General features: G+C 42.4%; 1 protein-coding gene across 3 annotated transcripts in view; it reads right to left on the bottom strand.

The window, feature by feature from the left end:
* Window positions 1-18,294, bottom strand: part of PHYHIPL (phytanoyl-CoA 2-hydroxylase interacting protein like) — an 81,041-nt gene that overhangs the window by 24,054 nt on the left and 38,693 nt on the right. The window lies entirely within an intron of this gene.

Below are 18,294 nucleotides of genomic sequence, written 5' to 3'. Positions count from 1 at the left end.
CTTGCATTTCTCAGCAACTTTGAATAATTTCTATGCAGTACGACCGGTGCAGAAAAGCAGATCTTATTCTGACATCTCCCAAGTTTGAATGTATTACATTAGAGCACTTTAAAAACAAATTAATTCACTATCAATGACATAGTTAAAAACTGCATTTTCTCTAATGCCTCATTAAAATGATGAAATATCCTACCATGGATGCTTACAGAATCTTGTCAGAGTCTGCAAAATGCAATTTCTTAGCTATCGTAATTTTGCTCGGTTTTCCAGAAAGGCCCCTTTGCAAACTGCAACAGCAAATTGATTTGTCAAATACATTTCACAAGGTTCTTTGTCAGGGGCTTTCTCCCAGCATCTTATGAAACCCACCAAAGCGATTGATGGTTTTCACCACTTGATATGCTTCACAAATATTAGACCTTTTGTGCAGAGTCTTGCTATCCAAACATGGATGTGGTGAAAGGTTCCCCATTTGAATACTTGTGAAGCTATTTTGGTTCCCGTGAGTTTTGAAGCTCAACATATGGGATACATAGAAGGAGAGCCATTAGTTCCCATAGGGCAGGGAATAAACAGCTTCAGGGATGAAATCAGAAAGGTGGAGGCTAATGGTCACCCCCTGCAGATCATTCACCACCACCCCTTCTGTTTCAGCAACATTTATGCTGGCTGCCCAAGGAAGAGAAAAGCCCTCCTGGCTAGTCAGAAAACTGGGACCCTCCTGAGTAGCAGACCAAACCCTAAAAAAGCAAAAAACCACCAAACACTCCCCAATGGGTTTCTATTTTCAAGGTGATACTTGAGGGTCCCCAATTCTTTTTTGAGTCTGATGCTTGGCTATTGCCAGCTGTGACCAGAAAAGAAAAGTTCAGATTCTCACGGCGTTAAATTTAGTTCTTGTGCAGTATCATGGAAGCAGTCAGCCTAGGAAATATCAAGGAGGCAGAACCATTAATGGGCAGCACTTTAACTGGTGTTGGAGAGCCTCAGAATATCAGGTGCCAAGTGTAACTAAGAGGGGAAGGGCCATAATTTTTATGTCTTTGCTTGCTAATGCCTGGAGGCATCTGAATGAACACTGCTGAAAACAAAAGGTTGATATATCTTGGTCTAATCAACCAAGGCAAAGCAATCAAGTTCTTTTACTCTCAGACTTATCCGGTTGTCTGCCCAAGGATCTGTGCCACTTGCCATAGAGGATACAGTGGTTGTAACAATAGGCTGCAGGGCTTGCCGTCTTGCCAGCCATCTCCTTTTAGCACATCAAGAGAATGTAGTCATCCATACTCAACAGGTCCTCAACCAAGCAGGAATCTGAGCCCTCCAGACAAAAGGGAACAAGTGAAACCTGTTCTGAAACCCTGAGGCTATGAGATAGGCCAAGCTGATGAAGGAAAACTACAAGCTGCTTGATTAAAGTTTGCTTTTGGAGAAAATAGCATCAACAAGGCTACCCACACTCTAAATACAGAAAGCCTGCAGAGACAACATTGGGGGAAAGCCCGGGCACAGGGGAAAGCAACGAAGGACTAATTGCAACAATAATTTATAATGTGGGAAAGTCCTTACTCAAGTGGTGTTCTTGCTTTAAAACTGGTACATTTGAAGATTATGGACCCATAGGAGATAATTTGGAAATTTCCAAGCATTCATAATTTCAGACAAATATGAAATGGTTAAGATCATCTTGTTTCAAGCTTTCCATCTCAAAGTGGATTTGCGATTTATACGGCAGCCATATTTACCACGCCAGTGTTTTGCAGGGGAATGCAGTGAAGGATGAAGGGGAAACACAGTGACCTGTGTCAGGAAACTGCAGTGAACCATGATTTCTGACATGCACCCACCTCAACTCAGTATATTTGGAAACGAGTGTTTCCCCTTCCCCTTCTGCAGGTCGCCCACACAAAACACAGATTATCTGTGGCTAAGAAGTGTTGCACAAAGTAGGATTCAAGCCTCAGAAACGTGCTTCGGGGTCGGCCCCAAATCCAGCACCAGGAGGAAGTGAACTCTTACGGCCAGGAGTGGGGAGTCTTCTTCCTTTGAAGAGCCTCTGAACCACAAGAATACTCCGTCAGGGGTCCAGCTAACAGTTAGCTGAACCAGAGCCAAACATGTGTGTGTTGTGGGGGGGGGGATGTGCAGCATTTATTGCAGGACTGCATTGCTCTTTCTCTCTGTGTCATAGCATCTCTTCTCCACCTCTTGTGTACAACACACTACTATAAGCAGAAGAGATTCCCAGAGGGGCGGATCGGAGAGCAAAAGTGGGAATCCTTCAGCATCCAGTGATGCCAAATGCCACCTTAAATTAGACCATGGGCCAAATGTGGTCCTTTGTCCACAGATTCCCCATCCTAGCTCTAATGCAGCGAACAACTCAATCTTATGGAAGCTTTTCTGCTCTCCAGAAAGCCTTGCTCTCTCAGAGCCAAACCGTTTACCTTTCGCCATTTTATGAAATGCCAAAGAACAAACATTGTTTGCACATTTGAGTGCAAGATTATACCCTTAAAAAGTCAAAAGAATAAGCACAAGCTGCCAGCTCTACTAAGATCAAAGGGGCCACCAAAAGATTAATGTTTTATGCTCCTGTTCACAGGCTTCTCTCTCTTCTGCCATAGCCAGAGCTAAATTTCAAGTTAAATTGTCTAATCAATTCTAAAGCAGTTGTGATCATCACAACTGCAGCTGAAGCAAAATCTCAGCAAACAAAGTGTTTTCCACGTACTTTATTATTCTCTTTATCGTTTCATTACCATCAATACACAGTGCATAGGGAAGAGAAGGCAATACATTTCTGTCAGATATTCAAAGCTTTGTCAGAGGTAACAATACCGGGAAGAAAATAGAATTGAACTAAAAGAGCAAAACATGCCTGAAAGGTCATTTGTGCTTTCTTAATTTTCTTCAGCCTTGTTTTGTTTTTTAGGGTGGGCAAATATAGCAAATATAGCAAGCACCTCCAAAAGTGACTTGGGGAGCCTTATACCATGTTCAATATATTCAATGTGAATCAGCCACAAGAGACAGCCATTTTAGGTTGAATTAGCAGAAGTGTCATGTTCAAGTCTCAAGAAGAAAAAACTTATTTACACACTATGCAGAATCACAGACTGAAATATTAGAATTGGTCACTGCATCACTTTAAACTGCAAGTGGGGGATCTTATAAACACACACCTCCCTACATATAGTAAATTAGTACATCAGGTTTAGCTTACTCCACACAAACAGGGAGCATTGAGCACTGGAGTGAAATGCACACGAGAGAAGATCCACACTATAAATATAAACTGTTTTAAAACTAGTTTAAATGCCAGGACTTCCTCAAAAGAATTTGCAGAACTACCATTCTGTAATGGTGTTGAGATCTGCCTGTCAAACTACGAATCATTGGCTGGCATAGGATGAGTTTCAAACTGGTTTAAAGCTGTAATGTGTAGACATATTAAGAGATGCAAAGTCCTATGATTCTGAACAAAGATGGAGGACAATGTCATAGGACTTCTGCTCCACCAACCCAATTTTGAAAGTCTCGTGATGAGGGCATGTCCTGTGGAAAGCGCCAACAAGCAATGTGACATTCTGAATGAGTGTGACCTTCACATTCCTGTACCTATGTGGATATGCATGTGACCATACGTCAGCCTATATCAGAAAGGGGTGCTATTAAATCAGTTACTCTGCCTAAGGGGTGGAAATTATTTTTCCAGTCAACATGGCCATCGAATTTCAGCTCCTTGAAAAACAGCAGGACATCTGCTACCGATGCCACTCTGTTTTCACAGAGTGCCTGTGCAGAATTGTGACTGCCAAAATGGGTTTTCCAAGCACGCCCTTATTTCTCAAGGCACAAATACCTGCAAGAAAATACCTACAAGATACGAGGACATTGCAGTTTGGGAGCAAGCAAGGCAGGAACCCCCCCCCCCCCCAACATAATATCACTCAAGATGGATATAAGAGCTCTAACAGTGTGAATATTTAAAGTCCTACGGATTGTACCCCAAAGCATATTAAAATTTTCAGAAACAATACCGTTGCAGCTATAGGCATTCGCTGATCAATCTAGGATTTGCTCAAACAAATGAAATGTAAGTATGCTGATGTATACTGCATATCAACAGCAAGATTCTTTTCTAGATCGTTTTAACTGGAGACTGAAGGTACATTCTTTCACCTTTGGTGGACATGCCCAAGGATTAAGACATTTTGGGAGATGATTTATAATGAAATGAAAAAGGTATTTAAATATACCTTTCTGAAGAAACCAGAGGCCTTTCTCCTGGGCATGGTTGGCCAATTGGTGCCAAAGAAGGATAGAACATTTTTTATGTACGCAACAACAGCAGCAAGAATACTCATTGCGAAGTATTGGAAGACACAAGATTTACCCACCCGGGAAGAATGGCAGATGAAGTTGATGGACTATATGGAATTGGCAGAAATGACTGGCAGAATCCGAGACCAGGGAGAAGAGTTGGTGGAAGAAGATTGGAAAAAAATTAAAGATTATTTACAGAAATATTGTAAAATTAATGAGCTTTAGAAAAATGGTGGAATGAAATGTTATAAGGAACTAGGTACAGATAGATTGTTAATGTATTAAAAGGGGGAAAAAACAAGGTTAGAATATGTTAAGATTAATTACAGGACAGAAAACAGAGGAAGATGGAAAGGAATTGCTGAAACAGTTAATTGAAGTGGAATACAAAAAGGGAGGGGTGAGGAAGTCAATGAAACAAGTGAATGAAAGCTAAGTTTGAAAATATCGGAAGTGTTTTTAATTGCTCTTGTTTTGTTTTGTTAATTCAATGTTCTATGTAGTGTTTTTGTTTTTGTATTGTATTGTATTGATTTGTTTAATTCCTTTTTTTCCTTTTTGCAATCTTTAAACTCTTAATAAATATTATTTTTTTTTTTAAAAAATAGATTGTTTTAACTGGAAGCAGTTACCAGTTCTCCACGTTAAATAGGAATACACTTCCATGGTTTTACTGTGGCTAGAGAACTTGGAAAAGATGGGAGGGATAAATCTCACCCTTAGAACAAAAAAAGGCATCCCAGTACCCCAAGTGTCGAATGGTTAGCGGGTGGTACTATTTCAAGATGGAGTTGGGAACCAAATATCCAGAAAGTTCCCCCTCCCCCATAAAACTACCATACTAGGGAGAAGGTTCTAGGCTAACCTTTTCCTCAATATGCTATTTACAGGGGGAGGAAGCATTTTTTTTGCTTGTTTTATGTATGGAAACATTCAGCCCCCCCCCCCCCCGTCTTGAATAGTCCAGCCCAGAGAAAAATAACCTCCCTTGGGGTTTCTGTCCAAATCTTTTAGCTCTCTTTAGGGGCCAGTGATTGGCTTTGGACTTATTAAGTGTTGCTTAAGTGCCACCTTGATCACCACCTCCACATGAGGTGAACTTTCAACAGATACGATGGCCTGGAAATGCAACCACTGCCAAAACATCTACCCCACCCCCACCCCCCAAGCTAGAATAGATCATTCTTCTTGCATAATAGTGGAATCTCACGGTTGGACAAGGTCATTCTCTAGATGGATTTCTGCTTGAAAGGGCATGAGTGACTAATGGACCTGCAGAGTTTTTTAAATGCCAATACCGATTGTCTCTGGCTTCCCATTAGCTTCTCCAGCCATGAAAATTCATAGCACTTTCAAAGAAGCACTCTGTGGGGGTTGAGGGAATAGAACAGCCAGGCTGCAGGCCACACCGACTGGGAGAAAGATATCCCATTCAAGAAGAATGATAATAAGTTGTAGCTATTATCCGGAAAAGTAAAAAACTGTAAACCAGAAGTGATTTAATCTGGGACTCAAACAGAAGAGCGATTTTCAAATTTCCTACCTACAAGAACCCTTATTCCCACATCTATTTGCTTGTTAGGGAACCCATGTGAACCTGCCAAGGAATGCCTTTACCAGCCTTCACCAAGTTGGTTCCTTCCTGATGTTTTAAAGTACATCTTCCATCAGCCCCAGTCAGCATCCTAAACATAGGAAGGGCACAAGTTTGGCAAAGTCTTGCCTATATACTGCTGTTATTCTGGGTTCTATGGTACAGTCAGGGCACTGGCCAGGCCTACAGAGCCTTGCCCGTGTGAACTGAGGGCCAAAATAGATGGGATTCTATTTATTACTTTAGCCCTGGCAATGCTTGCTTTTAAACTAAATAAGTAAATAGCCAGTGGGGCGCAGAGACAACCGAGACTAGGATGGCGATGTGGGATAATGGGGACCTGCTGCCATGGTTGTGATCAGAACCCTGTCTTCTCTAATCCTCTTATTCACAATGGGAAGCAAGCAAGCATAGCAGGGTTAAATATGCAAATAATGTCACACCTTGCTTGCTTGACCCTGAGTCTACACACCAGAGTGTGCGTGCACACACACTCTCTCCTCCATGTCTGCTTTACAGGAAAGATCAGTAGTATCTGGTAAGCTTGTTCGCCATTGCTGATTGGCTCGCTTGAATGTCCTGCTGATAAACTCATGAGGGATTACTGGGTTCCTGGGAAAGAGTTTGACAAGCTTTCTTCTTCTTCTTCTTTGGCAATCACTCGTAGCCAAGTAAGATTGTCTTCCATAAACAGTTTTAACAATGAGTCTGTAGGTGACTGTGGAGGCCAATTCTGGATCCACACGTCCTTCCACAATGGGGACATTGGTTTCCGGGCAGGAGTTGATCACGGTGTGGATTTGCCAAGCGTGCCTTCCTCTTAGCACATTTCTCCCTTGCTTCCTGAGTTCTAATGTCTTCAAAGCCCTTGACACCTTTGGTAAAGGCTGTTCTCCAACTGGCACGCTCACAGGTCAGTGTTTAAAGCATATAAAGTGTTTAAGGCAGTATAAATCAGTGCTCTATAAAGCACTGCTTTATAGAGAGATAGAAGCAAACCAGATACTTAGACTGGCTTAGTCAGTCCCTCTCCACAGAGAATCCTGGGAGCTGGAGTTCTGCTGCGAGAGGGGCCTGAGGAATCTCTAACAAAATTCCTAGAAATTTCACCAACTAGGATTACTTCACATGAAGCCATGTCAGTTCAGCTGCTAAAAATCCAAATGTGAAGTCCACCTGCATTTCAGCTTCCATTTCAAGCTCCTGCATCAACTTACCTGGCTCTAAAGATCTGGCTCTTGCTCCGTAAGTGCCAAGTATCAAACTTTGGAAATTGACAAAAATGAGAGTGGCAAAAGGATATAAAGGATTTGTACTTGCAACCTGCAATCATTGGCGCCAACACAGAGAGTCCTGAGCCTCTTCCTTGTACCACCAGCAAACACTCTTTAATTATAGGACCTGTCCTTTGGCAGCAGGGCAACCCACCTCTTTATTACTGCTCCACCTACCTGCAAAGTGTTAGACCGACTCTGGATGCATGGTAGATCTATTCATTCATAGGTATTTTACATTTCAATGAGTATCATATAACAGATCAAGATAAAAAAAATTCTTACAATCATCAAGGTTTTAAATACCCAAGAGACTAAGCATCCTGGGACATGTGGACCCAAAGGAAGGAAGAAAAAAGTATACTGGCCACAAAAGCAGAGGAAGAAATGGGTGAGGTGAAAGGCAAATGCTTTGTAAGCAGTACAAGATGAAGACTACCTCAAAATCTGCACTGCAGATATTCTCCAAGATGCACACAGCATATTTGTTGTCAGATGGTTCCAAGTTCTTCATGCCTGGCAAACTCTTACCGCATAAATCATGTTTCTCAACTTTTTTCAAAAGCAGCAAGTCTGCTCCATAAATAACACATTGCTGCTCAGTTTGCCACGGAGACTTGTGTCCCTCAAGATTTAGAGGTCTGAGTTCTTCCCTTTGAAATAATATTTCCTCTGCTTCACAAAAACATAAACTTGCCTGAACTGCCTTTAAGAATCCTGGCTTTTACATATTCTCTTTTTCTTGTGGCATATAAAGAAATATACTGAAGAGGAAACTTGACTGAAGAATATCAAGGACAACCTTGCAGGAAACTCACTCCAATTTATTTGGAAGCAAGTCTTGTTGACTTCGAAAGAAACTTGCTTCCAAACTAGGGCACATGTACACAGCCAGAGCAAACTGGATTTGAACTAGTTTAACTGTCATGGCTTCCTTGAAGTAACCGTGGAAACCGTATTTTTGTGCCCATAATTTTCAACCAGGAGCCCTGGCCCACTCAGAGGACTACAGTTCTCATGATTCTTTTAATTCCATTCTTCTTTTGTTTTATATGAGTCCTAAATATTTTTCTCATCTAATCTGATTTCAGTTACAGTACAGTGGTACCTCGGGTTAAGTACTTAATTCGTTCCGGAGGTCCGTTCTTAACCTGAAACTGTTCTTAACCTGAAGCACCACTTTAGCTAATGGGGCCTCCCACTGCCGCCGTGCTGCCGGAGCCCGATTTCTGTTCTTATCCTGAAGCAAAGTTCTTAACCTGAAGCACTATTTCTGGGTTAACGGAGTGTGTAACCTGAAGCATATGTAACTGAAGCGTATGTAACCCGAAGTACCACTGTAAGCTAATGCCCTGTGCAGTGGCTGAGGTTGCCTGTGATGCTTATACGGTTTACTGTTTGCTGCTTTTTCTTATATTTAATTAGTTAAATGTTGCGCAGATTTTAACTGTCTCGTTAACAATGTTGTTTTACTGAATTGCTTGCTTTTTTAGCAGCTTTGGGAGGACGGATGATCCTGAGAAGCAGCTTGGAAATTGTTTAAGTCAGGGTGGAGAAGCTGTGGACCTCCAGATATTGCTTGACCACAGCTCCTGACCATTGACCATGCTCTCTGGGGCTGATGGGAGTTGTGAGTCTAACAACATCTGGAGGGTCACAGGTTAGCAACCCCCAGTTTAAATAAATACATTGAAGAGTTAAGTTAAGCCATTTTACTAAATATAAATATATAAATACGGTGGTACCTCGGGTTACGAACTTAATTTGTTCCAGAGGTCCATTCTTAACCTGAAACCATTCTTAACCTGAGGCACGCTTTCGCTAGTGGGGCCTCTCGCCACCGCGCGATTTCTGTTCTCATCCTGGGGCAAAGTTCTCAACTCGAGATACTACTTCCAGGTTAGCGGAGTTTGTAACCCAAAGTGTTTGTAACTCAAAGCGTTTGTAACCTGAGGTACCACTGTACTAGGCTGTCTCTGTTTCCTGCTTGCTACCCCTCCCACTCTCCACAAATCAACCCCTCTTTCTACTCCATTAAACTTCCAAGTGGGACACTGATATATTCCCCTTCATTTCTCCCAATGCCCCTCTCCCTAGTCCTCTGTAGCACAGCAAATGCCTCCTTCAACACCATCAATTTCCATTTGCTCCTTCCTCAATTCTTCCTCCTCTCCAACTTAATTCCCTCTTTGCCAGAGCCCCAAAATTCTCTCCCTCACAAACACTTCATTCCCATCTCCCCTATTCCCCTCATTCCTCCAAATGTCAAATTTACTCCCACCCAATTCCACATGCTCCTTCCCTGTTGTTGTTGTTTAGTCGTGTCCGACTCTTCGTGACCCCATGGACCAGAGTAGGCCAGGCACTTCTGTCTTCCACTGCCTCCCGTAGTTTGGTCAAACTCATGCTGGTAGCTTCACAAACACTATCCAATCATCTCATCCTCTGTCGTCCCCTTCTCCTTGTGCCCTCCATCTTTCCCAACATCAGGGTCTTTTCCAGGGAGTCCTCTCTTCTCATGAGGTGGCCAAAGTATTGGAGCCTCAGCTTCACGATCTGTCCTTCCAGTGAGCACACTTCTTCCCTAGTTCCTCCTTTCTCTTCCCCGCTGGAAGCAGAGAACTAAAACTGCTGCACACACAGAGTTGCTTCTTGCCCCACACCAAGGCCTTCCCTTAAACTTCTCAAGTTATTTACCATAGACATGAGTCCTCTCCTTTTCCTTCCAGACCTCTTTTCCTTTTCCCACCCCTGCCTTTAGAATCTTGGGAAACAACCAACAAAAACAGCGTGATGACAGACTACTGCAACTATAGTACAGACAGATGTAGCATCTCCGAGAGCGGACTTATGATCACAGCCTAAGTTGAGTTTCACATAGGATTGCAGAAGCAAGCAGGACATAATTCTGAACAGTTCTTCTGTAAAGGTCTGTAAGAAGCTCCTCTTGACTTTGAAGCTGCAAGGAGCTCCTTAAAAGATCTGGAGGTTCAAACTGTAAGTGGTAACGCTCCACTTTTCCTTTGTGGTCAGGATGAGGATGGGGAGTGACGGGGGTGGGGAGCAGGCTACAGTACTCCTAGGCAGGAAATGTTATCCTTTTTTTGCAGAAACATGCAAGAATTTGTGGACAGGTTTTTTGTGTTTTGGTAGTGAAAAGGAGGATGAGAAATGAGAAGGATTCATGAATCGATGACAGAAGGAAAGGAAACAAGAAGGAGATAAGACAAGCCTGATCAGGATAGGCTTCTGACAGATTTGCAGCACAATCCTAGGCATATCTACTCAGGTCCCGGTGAGTTCAATGAGACTTACTCCCAGGTCGGCAGCCTAAAGAAGTTAAGCGTAGTCCAATCTCATTTGCAAGGCCAGATTCTTTGTCTCTGAGCTCTAGCAAGGCAGACTCAATTTCTGCTTCAATACCATTTGGGAGGTGAGGAGAATAGAATGGAACTAAATAGTTGCAGGGGCAAGAGACACAATTGTCACTCTGGAGTTTTACATCATGAGCAGTTTAGGGGCAACAGTAGTTAACAGTTACCCTCTGTAAGCACACACAAACAAGCCACACCAACAGTCACTTGGGGAAGTATACACTTGGAGCAGTGAAACTTTTGGGGCTCTTGAATCTATGCAAACCCGTCTTTAAAATTCCAGATCTGCAAATACAGACAACACAGTGAATGAATTTATGCACTTGACATAGGTCAAAGGGAGTGGAGATAATTGGCACTTTCCCTCATTTTCTAGAATGTTTTCCTAAAATGTAACTCAGAAAAAAAGGGAAAAAAGATCTGGTTCTGCGAGGTTATGTACTATCTGGAATATGGCTGGTTACCAAACCTATTACCAACCGCTATCACATGGCAAGCTGGTTTGACACACTCCTTTGCTCTATATATATCTTGGGAGAACAGTGGGAGGAAGATGTGCAAGAGCTATCTGCTGACATTTATATGATGAAAAATGACTTCAATTTAAGAAAAATGAAGACTGGAGAAGATCAAGTGAAGTGAAGCTGATATTTAAAAGATGACTACTAGGTGACATTATACCAACATTAAAAAAAAAAAGCACACACAAAAATGTCCTATATATACACCACACAAGCCTCCTTGTGATAATTGTATCAAGAAGGAATTCTGGAACTCAAAGGACTAAAGCTGGAAATTCTGGGCATAGGACAGAAAAGGGGAACACTCCTGAGCATGTAAAAGAGGGGAGGTACATTGACTTTAATCTGCCGCTTGGCCTTGGCATAATACAGGCAGCTACACACAAATATTCACCAAATGGAGGCTGCCTCCATTAGGCAAGCTGCTCAAAGTTGAAGCAGAGAGTCTGCCATGCTGCTGCAAAACCACCCGTTCATGAGTAGTGCCCCCTCCCCGAGGACCTAGCAGCAACCGGTTCCAAAGACTCAATGCAGCAGCCAGATATTGCAATGAAACCAAGAATCCTTGGGCATAAATCCTAAATTAGACAGGAGCAACAAGAACCAGAGTCTATAGACAAGAGATTCACAGGATGAACAAGTGATCCTCACATTGGATGCAAAGCTTCCTAAGATGATGGCAGAATGCCAGTTTTCTACATAGAGGAACAAGACATTTTTCTCTACAGAAATATTTATTAACAATATCCGATTGAGTATCTGACTATGCAAATGGGCTGCTAGATCAATGGGCATGATCCTAGTAAGCAGCTGCAAATGACTACCAACTCCTTCGCAGCACTATTGCGTTGTGTAAAATGTGCAAAAATTAAGGTGGATGCTCAGCAGATACAGAAACTGAAGAGTGAATTTTTCAGTCCATAACTGGAAGAGCAACAACTATTTACCCATTCCAACCTACCTAATAAACACCTCCAAAACAATAAGTGAACCTGTCTTAGTTAAACTTAAATCCCATTGAAATGAGTGCAATTGAAAACATGACTATTTCTCCCCTCTTGATTTCAGTCGGAATCAAGTTTACCAACATTTTTTCTGGATTCTAACTAATGTGGATTCTATGGTACAGTAGCCTTTAAAGGCCAAACCATAGAACAAGCACTCACCTGGAACAAGTATGTCTACAGACAAGATAAACATTTGTAATCTTGAAAATAATTGGTCTTTCCCCCTTGCCCCTTTCCAAGTATTGATATACTGTAAATTATGGACAGACATATGTGTGGGCAAGGAAGGATTTTTCTGGGCTATTGTTTTTCGCTGATCTGTTTATAAGGCTGTTTTAAAAAGGGAGGGTGTCTGCGAATGGGTCTCGCCTGAATATAGTTGCTGGAGCAAAAGATTAATGCATCTAACACATAATCCACGCAACATATGCAAAACCACACAGTCCATACTTAGCATTAAAAGGACAGCTACAGAGAAAGACAATGGCATCTATAAAAAGCTTAGCACAATGTTATTTTGGGTTCTGCATTCTCATTTAAGGCTGAATGTGTTGATGCAATATCAAATGAATGCTCAGCCTAGCAGGACTGTATTATCTCTCTGCAGCATAAGTTGCAGTGACTAGATCGATTTTTTGGGGGGTCTCCAATTACTCCTGTATAAATGGGATGTGTCAAAATGCCACTGCACATTTTAAAAAAGTGGAGGCCAATTTAAGCATCAGAAATATACACTTATTTCAAAGTGAATTCTGTATTGCAAATATAGAAATAAATTCCATTCAATGGAAGAACAGCAAGACTGGGTCAGGACTGCATCCAGGGTCCAATAATGTCCTGATGATTTAAGAACACAAGCAGCGGATGCTTTGAGTCCTATGTATACACTGAGGGAATACAGAAGAAGCGTAAACAAAAGGAGTCTTGTGGCACCCTATAAAGACCAACAAACTTTAATGTGGCAAAAGCGGAGTTGCAGGTACATAAACAAATTGTAGAAAGAAGAAGAAACCACAGGGAAATGAAATGCAGAAAAATACAGGCAAAAGTAAGCTCCCCACCTTCCGGACACCCAGGTGCTGATATTACTTGGGGTAAAATTCAGCTTCCTGAGAATTTAAGGGCCAAAGCACATGTGATGGCAGAGATTTGTGAATGCATCTCCAAGTCTAATCCTGCCCCTAAGCAATGTGAATTAACGGATCCCAATACAGAGCACACAAGGAGAGACAAAATGAAAAAGGTAGGCTGGCTTTGTTTACATGTGCAGCAGAAAGAGGTAGCAATGTTCAGTCCTAAAACTACAGGTTGGTGAGGGTCACACGTGAATGCTTAAAACTCTCACACACTTTGCTGCATGTACAGACCTAGCACAACAAAGAACTGGCTGAGCAGGATCCCACCCACCCCAGCATAATATAATTGCTCCTCTGGACAACTTATTTATTGCCCCTTCATCCTGATTGGCTTGTCCAAACCTTAGGCAGAGGTTAGATTGTATCTGGTCTTTATTGAACATTTGTTCTGATTTATTTTTTTTTTGTGGGAAGGTTATACGGCAATGAGCATCCGTCCTGCATTTGCCCTGATTTGCTTGCAGAGTTTTTGCACATCTTCCCATTAATCATTTACCCCATGTATTTGATGCATTTCCCTGTTACTTTCCAAACCACAAAAAAATCTAATATTGTAAGAAGTGGATTTAATAGCACATTTTCCCACTGCAATTGTGGAAACCAAAAGTTCTGGTATGTACTTGAATCTCTTTCGTGAAATACTGAAACCTTGAAGACATTCAAAGAGAGCATCAACAAAGTGGCAGAGCCCCACTTACAGTCTGAAGTGGTACATTCCAATCTCTCTCCTGAAGATTTTACCGCGTCATTTTACTACAAGTACAGAACAGAAGACATTCAGCAGAAGAGAAGTGAATAACCTTCCTAGTATGACTGGGCGGAGCTTGAAGAGTGCCAGGGAGGCATTGCAGAGTCACAAGGGAAGGGAAGGTTCCCGTGACAGAGGAGCGAGGCAAAAGAAGGGCAAGCCATCATCAGGGAGGGATACTAAAGAAGTCCAGTGAAGAAAGAGGCCATTGTGCATAGAGTCCCTTCACTGTATCTACAAACTATAACTTTGCATCCATCTCCTTGCAACAAGATACACTATTATAGCCAGGTCTGCTCTGTGGGGCAGCTGGTTCCAGCTGCTGCAGTGTTTGCTCACAAATAATAATAGTAATAGTAATAGTAATAATAATTTACTATTTGTACCCCGCCCATCTGGCTGGGTCTCCCCAGCCACTCTGGGCTGCTCCCAACAAAGATCTGGTCTCCTCCTCCTTTCGGCACTCTTGTATTAGAAATCCTTGTTGCTGGGTTCATTTGATGGAGTTCTCCCGGGTCAACCACACTGTGCAAAAACTATTTGGCCAACCTCTTTCACTCAAGACCGTGATTTTGAACGTATGAGGCAGGTCTACATAAAGATGCATGATGTCCATGCTCCCCTCCCAAATACTTCTCCCATTGTTGATTTGAGCTGGGTCAGGAGGCAGAGGCCCCACAGCACTGCCAGCCTACCTTATCAATACAAGGCCAAAGAGCTGAGGCGTATCAAGTCTATAAGAAATCAGGGCCAAAATACATGTGGTACTGTGTCTTTCAATGTGATTGAACTTAAATCACAAAAGAAAAAAGAAAAGTGGAGTCTATGAACAGTCCCAACATCTTCAACAGGGTGCAAGGAAGAGATTGCGAAGAGGGCTGACTGCTGTTCCAGGTGGAGCTCCTTCACCATGCCTTGAATCTGTTTATAACAGGGATGGGGCAAATGTTGTCGTCTCTATCTGCCCCTTGGCACTACGCCTATGCCCCATCCACTTTCCAGCCCTGCTTTGCATCCTCCTTGAGTGCTTTTGCCTGGCTGCAATGCATTATTCGACTCGGATAATGCTTGTTGCTTGCCAGGAGGGAGCAAAGAGGAGGGTGTCCAAGTGTGAAGAAACTAGCTTACTGGACAAACACAAAACTTAGTTTCTCTGCCCACTTTTGCCTCTAGCCGCACACAGCACTGGAATGTGGCCCCCAAAAGGCTGCCTAAAATGGAATGCGGCCCTGAGGGTGCAAAGGGTTCCCTTATCCCTCGTTTATACTTTGGTCTGCTTTCCTTTCCTTTTCTTTGGCTACCTCTTTTCTGAAACCCAGTTCTTATTCCAATTCCACCTGGCCTAGCTTACCTCTTCTCTGCCATACCCTGGTTTCCATGTCCTGCCTGCTGGGGCTGCTCTAGCTATGACATCCAATCCTGGCAGGTTAGCAGCTTTTAAGATTCAACCCTAATTAGTATGGAAATTTGCTTTTCTTAGGAAAGGCATAGTTCAATTGTCAAATAATAGCAAAGTTAAAAGAGAGCATTGAGATTAGACAATGTTCTTCATCTGAAAGAAACAAGAGGACAGAAACATGGAGTTTCAATATATATTACTTGGGAATATTCTAACCAATCCCAATTTGAGGGACAATGGTCAAGGTTCGCCAATGTCTTCAGCATATTTTTTAAAAGTCTGGTTATTGTTTTCTAAACCACCTGCGCAAAACAGTACCTGCATTATGTCTGAATAGGATGAGAGTGTTGGAGATACGTGCAAATGTGTATGTGAATCCGGTCTTGGGTGTTTGATTTTCATTGTTGTGTATACTGTGTATATACGGACAATGACAATAAATTTATCTAATCTAATCTAATCATTCAAGCGTGGACAGAAGCAAGAACACTTCGTGATAACAATAAAACTAAAATTGATTAATGACTCAGCTACAACCCCACAATGGAAATTGATTCCATTAGCAACACCACAATATGTTATAACCAGCTGAAAGAAATATTTTTAAGGTCAGACAAGGGATGTGGCAACGCACGCATAGCATCAAAGCTTTCGAAGGGAAACTTTGTTCTTTTCTTCTCTCTCTGTTACAACTGGAAACTTTTGACACTCCTAACAGGGCATTATATTTGGTTCCATCACTGAAACATAAAATGAAAGATAGAAATCACCACACAGTCAGAATTCATGATGGTGGTCATGATGGGATGTGGTCCAGCTGAATAAAATCCAGCTTTATGTACCATACAGTTTCATAGGTGGTTATATACATATAGGTAGTTGGTGTACCATAGTAATGAGGGGTACAAACTATTAAGTCCCCAAATCAAATCTTACTTCTGTTATTAGTACACTAGAACAGTGTTTCCCAACCTTGGGCCTCCAGATGTTTTTGGCCTACAACTCCCATCATCCCTAGCTAGCAAGACCAGTGGTCAGGGATGATGGGAATTGTAGTTCAAGAACAGCTGGAGGCCCAAGGTTGGGAAACACTGCACTAGAAAATCTCAGAGAACCCAATACTGCTCAGTATCAGTCCAAACTCATTTTATCCCCAATGTGAACATAAATCATTAGCTCTGATGTTAGTAATGTACTAGATATGTTCGAAATTAGCCAGGCGCCAGGCGCAATTTGACCTAACTATCAGTCACTTGTGACCAAGTGCAGGTGCCTGGGCAGCAGAATGGTGCCTGACATTTTGACCATCTGGAGGTGCATGCCTGAGGATACTTGGATCTTGACTGTTTTCACACAGGTAGCATTCATGGATCATCACAAAGCTCCTGACAGAGCACATCCCATACGCCTTATCAAAAATGCTTAAAATGGAATTGGAGGTCCAAATATAGCTCATACGAACTTTTCGTTACCTAGTTCTACCTTCATCTGCTGGGGCAAACTTCAGTTAAAGTTGCTGATTATTTACTATATCTATAGCTTACCTCATCCTTCTTCCAAGGAATCCAGAGCAATGCACGTGGGGTTTCTCTGCTTTCTGGTAGCAACCCCATGAGGCAAGTTAAGCAGAGAGACAGTGCTACCCAGTGAAGGTCCTGACTGTCTGGGGATGTTAACCAAGGACTCCCTGGCCCTAGAGCAACATGCAATCAATTCCCATTCATTTGGGTTCTCTTTCAGAGATAGTCCCTTCCCATTTAGCTGCACAGTGCTGTTGTGGTTATCCAGGACTGGTTCCAAAGTATGGAAATGGATGTGCAGAAGATAAGTGCATGCAAAACTGGAACTTTGCTTTCCGAGTGGTTTGTCTCTGTGGTAGCAAAAACAGGTAACAAAGCCACAACTGCACGCACAAGTTCTTTTTCCTGTTGACATGTATGCAGATTTTGGCTTGACTTCCTCCCCCTGCATTGCTACTTCTTAAATAGGTAGCCTAGTGCATCTAGCAAAAAAGAAAAGAAAAGGAAGACAGGGACAGGGACAGAGAAATGGACACATGATGCCCTCGCTGAAGCCTATTTTCAAGGAACCTGCAGATGGACATTAATGGCAAAGGGGGCAGAGAAATTGAGAGGAACAAGCGAAGGAGAAGAAAAATTACTCTGGATATGAAAAGTGAAGGCGAATTAATGAGGTAGGAAAAACCCAACAGCTGCGAAAATGTTCAAAGGAATAGAGAGGACATAGCAAGCCAAGACTATTAATGAGGAGAACCAGAAACCAGAAAGGGTGAGTGGCGGCAAACTGTCAAGGTCAGAGAGGCAGGCTACAACAGGAAAGAGTTAAAAACAGGCATCTGCTGCACACCAAGACCTTTCCTAGGTACTTCCTTGTTTTGCAAGTAGCAAATAGCTACAGAAAGTGCCATCATGCATAAAGTAACAAAATTCCACAGATTCCATTCTGCAGCTAAGAGTTCCACAAGCCAAGCATATACCATGTCCCTTTGGACCACCCTGAGGCTATGCCAACTGGATTCACTGGTTGTCCCCAAGCTCTCATTTTTAACAATGGGACAAACCTGTGACAAGACTTGGTTAATTCACAGGCTACTCCATAAATGTGATTTATTTCCAGTTAAGATGAGGTGAGTGATAGGCAAAAGAACTGTTGAAATGTGTGCAATTGTGGAGAAGGGTTGCAACTCAGTGGTAAAAGTGCCTTCTTTTGTGTGTGAAAGGTCCCAGATTCAACCTCCCGCATTTCCAGGTAGGGCTGGAAGAAACTCCCACTTGAAACCCTGGAGAGCATTGCTAGTCATTGTAGACAGTGCTGAGTTAGATGATGAGGATGAAGAGTAATAATAGCCTGCTCTTCATTGAATATTTCCAATCCCAGTGTGTGGAGCAAAG

The sequence above is a fragment of the Podarcis cretensis genome (genome assembly GCF_951804945.1).
Source record: "Podarcis cretensis genome assembly, chromosome: 5".
NCBI lineage: Eukaryota > Metazoa > Chordata > Lepidosauria > Squamata > Lacertidae > Podarcis > Podarcis cretensis.
Note: the sequence above shows the minus strand (reverse complement) of the source record. Positions and strands in the feature narration are given on the sequence as shown.